We start from the raw sequence: 13,656 nt of genomic DNA on the forward strand, positions 1-13,656 counted from the left end.
ATGATGTAGTATGCTAATGTAGGTTTATCAGTTGGCAAACTCAAGAGGAGAATGACTTTAACAGAGAGAAGTGGCATCTTTCTGTACTCTATTCGTAACCTTGCTACTATACTAAAATGATCCTAAATTTAAGTATCAAAAAATTATAAAGATTCATGTTTTTCTTTCTGACTATCCTTAGCTCATGTTTTCTAGACCATGGCTACAACTCTGCTGGTGGTTGCACATCAGAGTCTCTATAGATTTATTTGATCTTTCTCGTGCTCCCACCCTCCGTCTCTCTCTCTCTCTCTCTCTCTCTCTCTCTCTCTCTCTCTCACACACACACACACACACACAAACACACACACACACACACACACACACACACACACACACACACACACACCTGGGTATTTCCTTGTGGTCCAAGGACATTCTAGAATGACGTCCAAACCCTGCATTGAAAATAAAATTAGACTTAGCCTATCACCTGTCTTCTTTGCTAACTACTCTCTTCTCTCATGTCCTGATGTTGTCATTGGCACAGAGGAAAAAGAGGAATATACTTGTGTACACTTGAAATATGACTTCAAAGCAAAAGTTGCAAAACTGAATAGATCAATGAGCGACAAGTTGCCTTGAGCAAGGTCATTTCAATTTGGTTAAATATATTAAACCATTTAATATATGACTTTGTAGAACTTAATTTGTTGAAGTAATTCTTTTGATCATTCTACTTAAAAAGAGAAAAATATACTGTGAATTCTTTTAATGAATAAGGTCATATGTGAAAACGTATTAACTGCCAAGTCTAATTGATCACTAATAAACCTTGGTGTCATTTGAGAAAAAAAGTGTATTTTGAAGAATGTAGTAAATACTTTTTCTATCCTATCATAGTTCCTGCACAAGATTCTTTTCTAATGGCAATGAATTCACCTCTGGAAAGAAGTCTGTTCTTTATAGGACAAGGCATGATTTTGCACCTGGTCAGTAGGCTTTAATTCTATTGGCTGTGGGGAGGGACAAAGAGACACCTGGAGGAAACTGGAGGTAAGAAAGTGAGAGCAGGTAAAGTGATATAATTTTTTCACATTTGAAAATATATTTTTTTAAATGGAAAAAAAAGCCTTGCTTGAGCTGGGGAAGAGCTGAGGTGGGAGAGAGTTGGACAAAGGCTAAAGACAGATGAACCCTGGTCTTGCTATTTGTACTTTAATAAGTGCTGATTTCTTTCTTCGTATGCCTAACTTACTATTTTGTGCTATCATGCACTGATTTCTCTCTTACTCAAGGCCCTCTTGCTGGTCAGGAAAGGTACTAGGGACTTATTAACTCTTTGTGAAACAGAGAGAAAAGAATGGGAAAATAATTAAAATATTTTACACAAACACACACATGTATTCATACACACACAGGTTCTGGTTGGACCTGACCATGTGCCTCATCAACTCCACAAGTGTAAACACTTACATACTTACATACATACACCTATACTTACATATACATACATATATTTAGCGAATGGAACAAAATCCCTGATAAGTAAGTTTCATTGAGCAAGCTCCAGCACGAAAAGAACATACTCATTCTGGATGAAAAAGAAACTCCAAACTTTATTGCAAAGAGAAGGAAAAATGGTCTACCTTTTCATTACTACAAAATGAAAAGTCACTAAATAAGGGGGGGGAGCTCTGTATCTCTATTGGTGACAGAAAAAAGAAGTCCTTTCCACTTTTATTGCTGAAGCAAATGCCTTCTCCTTGATATTCTTAGTTCTTATTCTGTCTAAGGATAAGTGATCACATGGTTTTCCAACCATCGTCTTTTGAAAAGTTCATAGCTAGTTTAAAACATAAATTAAAATCATAAGTCAAACAAAGTGTTACAGCAGAAATGTTTACATGTGTTTCCATCAAGATTGGTACCTAAGTAAACATTCATAATCAATCTTCTAGTCTATACTTTCATTAAATGTTTAAAGCAAGTAATTCGTATGTCGTAAGTTAGCACAGTTTTGTCGAGAGGCAAATCATCTGCCTTGTGTCTTATTACATTTGAAGTTCTGTATAGATAAATTTAGTCAATACTTTATTTTCTGTCCTTTCACTTGCAATAAGTTGTTCGTTCCCAGTTTATGACCTTTTAGTTATCAGAAAATGGTTTCACCGCTAGCCTAGAAGGAATGTTTTTCCTGATTGTAAATTTGTTCCAAGCTTGCTTTCTTATCCTAGTGCAATTAACCTATGAAACATGAAGTTTGATGAAGCACCAATTGCAGTCAGTATTCATACTATACAATTATTTGTACAATTTTCAAAATTCGATAGAATCATTATTAGGAATTATGAAATCATCAATTTGTCTATAAAGCATTACTAAAAGAGAAGACATCTTTGTTGATCATAGAAAATCTGCCCAATAGGGTGGGCTAATTCCAAGAAATCATTAAAATATACAATAATGAAAGGAAAGACACATCAACAACAAGAATCAATCCGAAAGTGAGATCTCTGTAACCTCTACAATTCAGTTTACCCATCACAGCCGGGCAAAATGATGGGCCATAAACAAAACGGTCACTCGTATGCCTTTATCGTTTCCTAGATGGCTCCTGACAAAGCCTATTTCACATTTGGAAACTAGAAACAAATTAATTTCTTCTATTTTATAGCTCCTATAATGTATATTATATTCATGAATATAATTGGATGCATAGACTATGAGATCCAACCTAAAAGTCTGCCACTGAAAGAAAACCAAACCATTTCTGCCAGTCTTAGTAGACCTTCAGCCAAGTCTACACTTCCTACTGCTCAGGCTATCTCTATATAAGGCTAGGGCTTATTAGATTATTTCTTTTAAAAACTTTCTCTTTTATGGCTATAAATTTAATCTGAAAACCATGTAGGCAGACATGAATTGATAACCACTTGAGACAAATGATACTTGAAGTCAGAATTATTCATCAATTGTGGATTTTTTTTGTTATCAAAACAGTAATTTTCTTTGGTTTCAGACAATCCACATTGGAATTTAACTTGAGAATGAAAATATTTATGCCATGAAAGATCTAGATTCCTATAAACCTCCAGCAGATTGCAGCCCCATACTGGTTCGCAGGCTGTTCCACAAAACTTGTCCACCTCACACCACAGCGAATCTCTCTGCTGTTCAGCACCCCAATCCATATCCTATATCCATTGGAGATAGTCCTCGTAGTTTGAACAAACTTCACCTTTTTACACATGGAGTCAGTTCAGTGGTTTCACTGTGTCCTGTTTAACATTTGGAAAAAAAATTCCCAGGAACGAGGGAAATGTTACATAGAACAAGCTCTTTTTGGAAAACACATACTAGTCAGTTAAGGCTCCCGAAATATAACTTAGCAATAGCTGTCTGAAGTATTTTTAAATGCACAGTCAAGAAAACAAATTAATAAAAGAACAAATAAAAAGTCAGAAGATTAAACATTTTTAGTGTTTGTTGTTCAAAACATTATTGTTAGTGCCATAAATTTTATTTGACGAAACTTATATATTCTGTGCTTAAGCCTAGTTTTGGGCCAGACAGATGGTTTAGCAGTTGAAAGCATGTATTCTCCCTTCAGAGGACCCACACTTGGGTCCTTGCACTGTGTCCCTCTCCCTGAAACTCCAGCTCCATAGCACATGATGCCTTCTTCTGGCTTCTGTGGGCACTCACCCTCACAAGGACATAAATACATGTACAGAAACCTACACAAGTGGAAAATAGAAATTAAAATAAATATTTTAAACCCTAATTTGACCGATGTATACATATGCAAATATGCATATACTACATATGCATATAATTTGCATTGAAGGTCTCATAGCATTCCTTCTAAGTACAATGAAAAGAATATACACAGTTCTCATCAGGATTTAACTGCAAATAAAATACCTACCTTCCTGGTGAAACATTGTAGATTCAGAATTCCACATTCTCCAAGCTACAGGGACATTGGATTTATATAATTAGGGCTTTGAGAAGCTGAGCTCAATTATGCTCCTCAGCGTGAGTTATAAACAGACCTTCCCAGGGTTGATTTCTACAAACACCATTCTGTTCATGCACAATATCAAAAGAGGATTAAAACCTGAATGATATCAAGAATGGAGCAGACTTGTGCTGTGGGAGCTCTCCGAGCAGTAGCACTAGAAAATACTTGGCCCTGGTAAAAAATGATTGGCAGATTTTCCAGGAACTTTAAGCTTGAAGCTGATAAAAATCTGGGTTTCTTTCAAATGGGAAAGAAGGGACATAATTTCTTTTAAATGAAACAACAACCAAAAATAATTTTTCTTAAATGAAACAACAACAACAACAACAACAACAACAAAAAACCAAACAAGCTTTTTACTTGTACTTTCTGAACCTTTGTCCAATCAATGCTCAAGCTTTGTCACCATTTCTGTCCAGACTAGAAATGACAGTCTCTTAATTTCTAAAATATAGTGCAGAGTCAAACTATAGGTGCACTATTTATTAACCGGAATTAACTGCAATTCTAAATAAACCAAGAGCCCATAAAACAGTGTGCTTAAAATTATGAATCCTCCCGTGTTACCGAGTAATTTTCTATCCCTGAGGGTGCGGAAGCACATCCTGCCTCTGTTGATAAAATAAAGACTGCATTTGCCACTGGTGCTTCACAAGGAAAAGAGGTTTTCCAGAAAGAGTGAAGCAGAAAGAAAGTGGTCCTCACCATACTCTGAAGTATCTGCTCTCAAGGCCTTTCCACTCAGGTGCTCTGCCATTAACCAGCCGCTTGCCTGAGATACACAATTACCCTTGAACTGTCTGCCCCGGGCTGAGACTCACAGGAGCTGATGTGTTCATTAGAGGGCCCATGACAAATACACAGTTCACCACGAAGAACAATGAAGACCAAACTAAGCAGTAGGCACAAATCTGAATCTGTCCTCTATAAACCAGTGGCACTTCTAAAAGAGTTATAATACGTACTGTGTTTTGTTTTCTCTTGTGCATCAAAAAGGCATTTAAATTCTTCTTATTGTCTTTCAAGAGATTTGAGTCAAGCTAGGGAATATAACAAAGATTTAACCGTATTGTCCAATTACTTTTCTTCCAAATGCCGACCTACCCTCACTCACATGTTTGATTGCATGCACTAAAAAAATGACATAGCCACCTTGATATCTTCATGATTGTGGACCTTGCCATCTTCATGATTGTGGAAGGTTACATTATTGTTTTGAAGTATTTCTCTTTATTCTATATAAAATTATTATTCTTGCTTTGACATCATCAAACCTGGCCTGTGAACAGCATGACTTGTGGCAAGTCATACCTTGAGTGTAATGTTTCACTCACCACAATGAAACCAGCTTTGTCTGCAAGTCTTGCTGTACTGGTAACTTCTCATTTGCTGTGACAAAACACCATGACCAAAAGCAACTTGGGAAAAAAGGAGTTCATTTGATTCATGGTTCTAGAGGGATAATATTTCATCAGGGCATGGAAATATAGAGGCATGTGGCAACCATGGCTGTACAGGAAGCAGAATGATTGTATATTCAACTACAAGCAAAGGTAGAGAGTTGTAAGGATGGTGAGGTCTTAGCTTGTCCCCAATGACATACTACCTTCAGCAAGAATGCTCTGTCTTTCCGCACTGTTATGTGCATTGAAATTAGAGTTCTGGGGACATCTTCATTCAAACCGCCATACGTGTTAACATAGGAATATATGAAAACAAAGGGAATTTGTGAGTTCTATGGAGGGGGTTTGACAGAAGTTTTCTTTTTTGAGCAATACCATGGGTAAAATACTCAGTAGGACTTAATACAGAAATAAAAGTTCAGTGTGCCTGTGACTGTCACATAACCTGAAACTAGAAAACAGAAACAGTATGTGTTATCGGAACTCACTGTTTGAAGCACACATACACACACACACACACACACACACACACACACACACACACACACACATGCACACACATACATACACATACATGCATATATATAATATATATACAATATACACATATATAATACACACACACACACACACACACACACACATATATATATATATATATATATATATATATATATATATATATATATATAAAATCTTCCAGTCTTTAATGCTAAGAAAGGTATTTTCTACTTTAGAGTCAGGTTAAAGTTACATGTTCTATTTTATCCTTCCACTATAAGAAATATGTTATTTCTTCTTTATCTCCCTGAATAATAATACTAAGAAATATAGAACTTGTATTCTGAATTTTAGTTTAGAATATTGAGAAACAGTCTAAATTGTGTTTACAAGAACGGAGCCAAAAATAACCATACATTTCAAACAGCACAGTATGTACTAGACTGGTGTTTGCTTATTAGCTGTTAACGATCTCCTGGGATAAAAAGTATTTCATTGGCGGTCATTGAAATTTTTTATCCTCATAAATTGTAAAAGAAAATTTAAAATAATCATCTTATTCTAAGGTTATCAATAGACATTGTCATCAGCAAATACAGGAGTCAAAACCAAATTTTTGTGTATCACATCACTTTTACAATTGAGTCATCTGATTTATATGTGTAGAAAGCAAAATATCTACGAAAGAACGGACACATCATTCTGAGAAATGTCAAGTTCGTGAAGGAGCTGAAAACACACGGGCTGCCCTGCTTCTTCTGGCAAGACATTGCAGGACCTGTCCTGCTTGAACTGGCCCATCCATTCACAGAGAGGTGAGGCTTCCTGCTGATGATTCTGATTGCTCTCTGCTCATTGATTTAGATGCATAAGGAACTGATACTGCTTTTTGCTTGCGGTCAAAGCTTGCCTGTGGTTCCTGGGTATGCCCAAGGCTGACGGCTCTTTGTAATCTTCTGCAAGTGATAAGAGGGGACAACCACAGTAAGGAGAGACTGGTTTCACCTCAGTGATTGAACCGAGAAGTCAGAAAGTCATGGAGACACAAAATTCATCCTGGTTTTACTTCTACCACCGACCTTTATGACCAGCGTGCATCAGAATTGTCCTATCCTGCCAGCAGCTACACATGCCAGTCCCTCTGCTAGATGAAAGGGGTCCTCATTTGTGTTGATGTGTTTCATTGCAGGGACTTCTGCACCATTCTTAATTCCTGCTCAGTGTACTGGTTCCTCAAATGGCAACCCCTTCCTACACTTGCACATACACTGTTTCTAATTCGTCTAATTCTCAGCATGAGATCATAAATAATTTCAAAGTCACTTTTGGTTCAGCCATAAATATAGATCTCATATATTGCATTGATTCATGACAATGATTTTAGAATGGAAATGACAGGGGCCCATATTAAGATATGTAGTGTAAGATTGTCTTTAAGGTTTTCAATAAAGCACACCAAAATATTTATTCATAAAATACTGTTTATACCTAGATGGAATATTTTAATAAATAAATGGTAAATTTATTAATATTAACTAATATATACACATCAGTCAAATTGTGACAGATAAACAAAATAATCTTGGTATTCATGGAATATTCCTGTTTTGATCAATATTAGAACACATTTATTAAGCAAATAAAAAATGAGAAGATTTTTGGGGTTTATTTTACCAGAATAATAGTATTGTATAGTTTCTTAGATTTTTAATCATTTTAGCAGTTTATGTCTGCTCAAATTTGGTTTGATATTCTAATCAGTGCAAGAATGTCTTAAAATAATTAATTCTTAAAACGGGACTATTCTTAAAAATTAATACACACTACAGCAAAAATAATAGACTAAAAAATTAGACATAGACTTAGATTTTTCTCTAAACCTACTTAATTTAGGGTTTTTGAACACTTCAACCTCTCTCCTAGCCAAATGATCACAGGTAAGGGAAAATGAAGTTTTATAGGAAAATAGAGTTGAGAATCTGCCGAGCAGTAGTTCTTTGGGGTTGATTCCACTCTTCTTGTTAAGAAGTCCAATTTGATAGCAAACACCAACCAGTAGCAGTAGCACAACCCAGCAGAAACTGCAAGACTCCATCTAATCAGCAGAAGTGACCATAAGAAGTTTTTTTTTTGTTGTTGTTGTGGTTTTTTGTTTTGTTTGTTTGTTTGTTTTTGTTTTGTTTTTTTTTTCTTTTTTTTTTTTGGTGTGTTTTTCTCTATGAAGTGAAGAATCACGAAAACCAGGGAAGATCAGGAAGACCAGAAAAGCATCATAAGGAGTCACAATGCAAAAGGGACTCTCACTGTTTATCGGGTTCCATTTATAATCGTTCCAAGCATCACATGCCATCTCAAGTTTCTGCTTTAACAAAGTATATCCTTCTCCTATGTCTGCTTCAGCAAGACTTTCTCTTCCTCACAAGACACCTTCCAGACAAAACATCACTTGACACAACTGTGTTTCCAAAGAAACTAAAAGCTTTCACTTCGGTTAATTGTGCAAGGAATTTGTATAAATATTGATACATCAAAATAAAACCAATAGCAAACATCACATACTATCCTCTTTAAGAAATTGTTTGGATCGGGACTGGTGAGATACGAAAGGTATTGACGTCAAGCAGGGTGACCTACCTGAGTTTGCTCCCCGAAAACACAGAGGTGGAAAACTGATTTCTGCAAGTTTTCCCTGTCTTCTACATGCATGATGCATGCCCGTTATTCCAGAAAATAGTCTAAAAATAAGTGGGAATTAAATAATTAAATAATTAAATATTGCATTATTTTGGGTAAAGCCTCAGTTATTAAGTGTCTTATATATAGTGGTTATGATAAGCACTATGACCCGTATAATTTATTTGTCTGATTAAAATTTGTAAATTATATGATCTCAATGCACTATTTATTAATGAAGTAGAAAGTGAAACAATTGTGCTGTCTTTTTCTAACAGGGAAGTCCCTCAAGAGAACCCCAAGAATGTACTAAACCATACTAGGTATTAAGTTTCAGTCAGTATAAACAGCTTTAAAAAATATGTAGCTATAGTTGATTCCGAAAGACTAACAGTGCGTATCACTGAATGGCAATAATATTTTCATTGTGTATGGTTCAGAGTGAGGGAAAGCTCTGACTTAATTTTCTATTTATTTTTAATCAGTTGACATCTCATTTGAGCTGTCTCCTTGTGCCTGTTTGTTTGTGTATCTGTACAGAGAACATAGAACTCCAATGCTCTGAAGACTAGGAGAAGTGCGGGCACTTAGGGGTTTTTTTATTTATGTTTACTTGTCTTAAGGGGGCAGCAAAGACACACATAGCATTTGATGATATTAAATTCGTCTTCTGTGCCCCAATCTAAAATTAAATGCAAACATTTATGTGATGATAGAAGCAAACGGCAATGTGGTAATGTTTCCGATGCAGGTCGTTATGCAAGCAAAGTCCAGCACGCAGCTTTTTTTTCCTGGCGTGCATGAATGACGCACAATTCTGCCTTTCTTTGATGTATTTGTTATGTGTCACAGCAAATTAGTTAGCTGTATATAAAGTCGTTATGGCTACCACAAGCTGCGACTGCAAGGAACATTCTAGAAAGCATAGGTCATCTGTGTTTGCCCTACTCAGCTATTGCCCAAGTCCAGGGTAAGTAAGTCAGATGCAAATGGTGTCCATTTTCCAAAGGGAAGTAGACCTCATTCTGACTCGTTGAGTTGTGAAGGGTTACTATTACTCTGACACAATTTGATTTCTGGATATTTTCCAGATTTGGTTCAAAGAAACATAAAATATGTTTGTTTATACTACTGTAAAACAGAATTTGGAAATGTTCATTCTTTCAGAAGAAGTACTTCATTATTTTTTTTTGTATTTTTTGACATTATTGAATTACTATCTACCATAACCCTGAAGGGAAGCATTGTGATGGATGGAAATTAATTTTTTATATTAGATCTTCCCAGTCAGATCAAATACAAAGCTCAGTAATGTATAGAACCAATGCGAAATTAAGCCCTCATTGTTATTATTGTACACAGATTATACACACATTTCAAAGAAGGAGAAATAGCATACGTTTGTGGCCAGAATTGTAATTATGAGATTCATTAATAATTACCTGCATGTCTTCCAACTTTATGCTCTGAACATTAAACCTCAGTACATCTCGGCTAAAATCTGTGCAGGAGGGGTGTGGGGTATTGGTAATGAAATCATGTACCCTGGCTAAGAAATCCTAGCAATTGGTTTAAAAGCACACAGGGAGACTTCAACAAATTCCTGACTATGTGCTACCGGGACAGTTTCATAAATCTAAATCATTCTTGTCTGGGAGGTCAATTTCTTTGTCAAAATGGTGCAGAAATAAAGTTACAGAACACGAGGTTATCTTCCAATAAAACCAAAGCAAAGAAAATAACTTAAATAAGCATGAAATGCTAAGAGCACAAGAAATATATATTTAGACAGCATTTGAAACAGAGACAACTGCAAGCAATGTACGTTTACCATAGAGATTTTAGTTAAGTAATCTCCGGTATTTTCTTAATCTGGATCCCATCCATACTCAGCAGTTTGTTCTCAACAATTAACAAGTTAACAGTTAAATCTCATTTTATAAAAATGTAGAACATAAAAAATTACATTGCATCTTTTAGTTCTTTCTGTAATGCAAATTTTACGCTCCTAGTTTATGGTATGGGAAGCTGTTATTGATTACTATATATATATATATATGTAGCCTAAAATCATATCTACATAATTATATAATTACACCTACATAATTATAATTATACCTGCAGAGATGGGCTGGTGCTAATTTATACTAAAATACGTTAATGAATGATATTAACACGTACAATATATAAATGACCAGTGGCTTTCCCAGTCTGTGAAGCTCATTTACTGTACGCGTTTTCAATTTCGTACTCACCATATCATTGCGGCTTTAGTCTTTGGACACAGAGTCTTGACTGTGGTTCTCAACCTTCCTAACACTGCGATATTTAATACACTTCCACGTACTGTGATGACCCCCAGCCATAAAATTATTCCAGTGGTTTCTTCTTAACTATAATTATATTATTGTTATGAACCATCATGGGAATATCTCATATCACATGGATATGATATATCTGATATAGGATATCTGATCTATGACCCCTGAGAAAGGGTCATTTGACCCCCAAAAGGGTCGTGACCCAAAGGATACGAACCACTGTTCCAGACAGAAGAACGGTAAGAGAGATCACAATGTATAAACATAAAATAGTAACAGAGCAACAGAATAGGAACCACAGGGAAAGAGGTAGAGCTCTGAAGAGCAGGGTAGCACTACTTCTTTGAGGAAAAAAAAAAATCACAGTTGCCCAAATGAGCAAAGTAAGTAGGAAATCCACTAATGAGCGAGACAGTGTCTAGGAGCAAGTGTGACGTCTAGGGAAGAGGGTCCTGTGATTAGAAAATGGGAAGTGTATATTTAGGTCAAATGGAGCAAGAAGGGAAGGAACAGAATGGCGGAAGTAGCAAGCGTCTCTGTGAACCTTGTCATCTTTGACCTACACCCACGAACCATGTCAGAGAGACAACGAAATGGAACGATCAGGTTTGATAGTCATCGTATTTATTACCATTGCATCATAGAGAAGGAGGGGGTACATGGCTGAGGCAGGGAGAAGACTGAAAGAGTTTGAAGGAGGAAAATAATGCGGATGTTTGAAACTGAGAGCCTACACTTAAGCGAGGAATGGAGACCTTGAATCCTCCATGGGTGAACTGGCTAAAATGAGTTCCATTACCTATAAAGCCTGGAATAGCTCTGGGATTTAGTGAACTCGGCACAGGTCCTCCCACCCGGTTAGAGGCTAGCTGAGCAGTCTGCTACATTTCTTTCCTCCTTTTCTTTTTAAAATCCTACGCTGACTCTTTTTAATGCACGAGAACAGAGGTTAAGCTCGGATTTTTTTTTTTTCTTTAGCTGCTGTTACCTTCACACGGTGATTCAGTGAAGCCAGCTGGCCTCAGGCAGGCCTCTTTGGATTCCTTTACCTGACAACGGAAAGCTTCAAAATTCTCAGTTGAGCCCTGGAAGAACAAACTTGCTCGAAATGTGTGACTGGTCACTTCCCCCTGCTGTTGCTAGTTCCAGGGCTGTCAGTGGAGCTGATGGACAGGCTTTCTCAGCTGTGTACTCCTGACAGCAAGCAGAAGTAATAAAAAAAATTTAAAAAAATCCTTCTGTGGAAGGACAAAGGCTGCTAACTTGCAGAATCTCCCATTAGAACTTTGTAAAATGTGCTAGCAGACCATCTGTTTTCTTCATAGACACATGAGGGAGTCATGCTTCCTTAAGCACACTGCTTAGACTGGCTTCACTTCCCATTTGCAGGTTGGCGTGTATTTGATTCCATGGACGATAGTGTAGTTGTATATAAAGTGCTTGGCCCCATTGTTGTTGCGAGTCAAACTATTTTCATTAACATCCACTATCTTTTATGCACGTAGTTATTCAAAGAAATATCACCTCCCTTCCTTCAAACTGAATTAAGTAGCTGTGATTGGCAGAAAGAAATTTGGAGAGAAAAAATAGTAGGTAAGCGGATCATTTTCAAATATTCCCTGTAATCATTATTAACACAGGAAATAGATTCCTAATTATTTTTCTTCAGCATCGTATGTAGGGACTGCCTCTCACATAGCACTGTGAGAGACTGGGAGGGATTGGACAATAACAGAATGTTCCTTCCCTTATTAATCATCCAACCACGAGGATGTGACTTAGTGATCAATGGCAATCACTTTAGATTTGCAACATATGGCAAATTGAAACTTTTATTTATTTATTTTTGTACAGTGGCGTTTAGTTGTTCGGGACCATGCACCAAATTAATGAGAACATGAGGTGAATTTAACGTCTTTACTGCTCTAATTGATTCTAAAGTGGGTAATTATGTTATCTATAAAGTCAGTTTGTCCTTTTTTTCACTATTTATGATGAGCAGTTAGCTGTACAGCAGGCGTATACCGATCACAAACCACTAACAACGTGCAGGCTTGGTTACAGCCTACGCCAAAGGCAGTCCAAAATCTGCAGAAAAAAAAAAAAGAGTGCAGCAAGCACCTGAAGTGTGTTTTTCTTCACTCTGAAGAGTGATTTCTTATGTTTCTGCAGTTGCTTTGTATGTGGGATAAATGTATAGAGCTGTTCTTCATTTTCTTTTCTCTCTCCTTTTCTTTAATTTCCCAGGAACAGGAGAACAGTCTAAATAGTTCTTTTTCACTGTTTTGTTTGTAACTCTATTTATTGGGAGCTTTCAATATTTCCACTGCTGCCTTTTTGAACTCCTGCCTTTGCTTAATTAACAGTTGCAAAGCTCCTTTCTTTTCCGCTTTTTAGAAAAAGACACCGTGTTTTTATTGTGCCTTTGTTAGGAGTTCTCAGATCCAGCAGCACATTGGGATTACCTGTGGAGACAAAAAACAAGTCACAGTTTCCAGATCTGCTCCTAGAGCTTCTGACTTGAGTGGTCTGAGGGAGCTAGAGAGAGGTGTTTTCACACACTCCCCAGATGACTGGGCTACACAAGTCTTACCTTAGCTTTAAATTTGGGTCTTATTCCAGGAAAAAAAAGAAGTAACACAATCTAGTTTATATAGATGTTTTATAACAATATTGACTGTAAAATTAGGAATAAGAACAAGGGGAGTTAATTTAGGTTCTATTGACATTTGGAACTATGACTTCAAATTGA

At 36.5% G+C, this 13,656-nt stretch overlaps 1 long non-coding RNA gene across 3 annotated transcripts; it reads right to left on the minus strand.

Moving 5' to 3' along the window:
- Window positions 1-1,628: 1,628 nt before the first annotated feature.
- Window positions 1,629-12,265, minus strand: LOC120094754 (uncharacterized). Of its 3 annotated transcripts, none has more exons than XR_005489353.2 (3): window positions 11,954-12,265; window positions 8,545-8,645; window positions 1,629-6,866 (listed from the first exon to the last, which is right to left on the minus strand). It is a non-coding gene; the product is annotated as an uncharacterized LOC120094754 (long non-coding RNA). The 3 variants fall into 3 exon arrangements; XR_005489351.2 differs by having other exon boundaries at window positions 11,893-12,023; XR_005489352.2 differs by lacking the exon at window positions 11,954-12,265 and adding an exon at window positions 10,839-11,313.
- Between the last annotated feature and the right edge of the window lie 1,391 nt (window positions 12,266-13,656).

This window comes from Rattus norvegicus, chromosome 9, assembly GCF_036323735.1.
Source record: "Rattus norvegicus strain BN/NHsdMcwi chromosome 9, GRCr8, whole genome shotgun sequence".
Classification (NCBI taxonomy): Eukaryota; Metazoa; Chordata; class Mammalia; order Rodentia; family Muridae; genus Rattus; species Rattus norvegicus.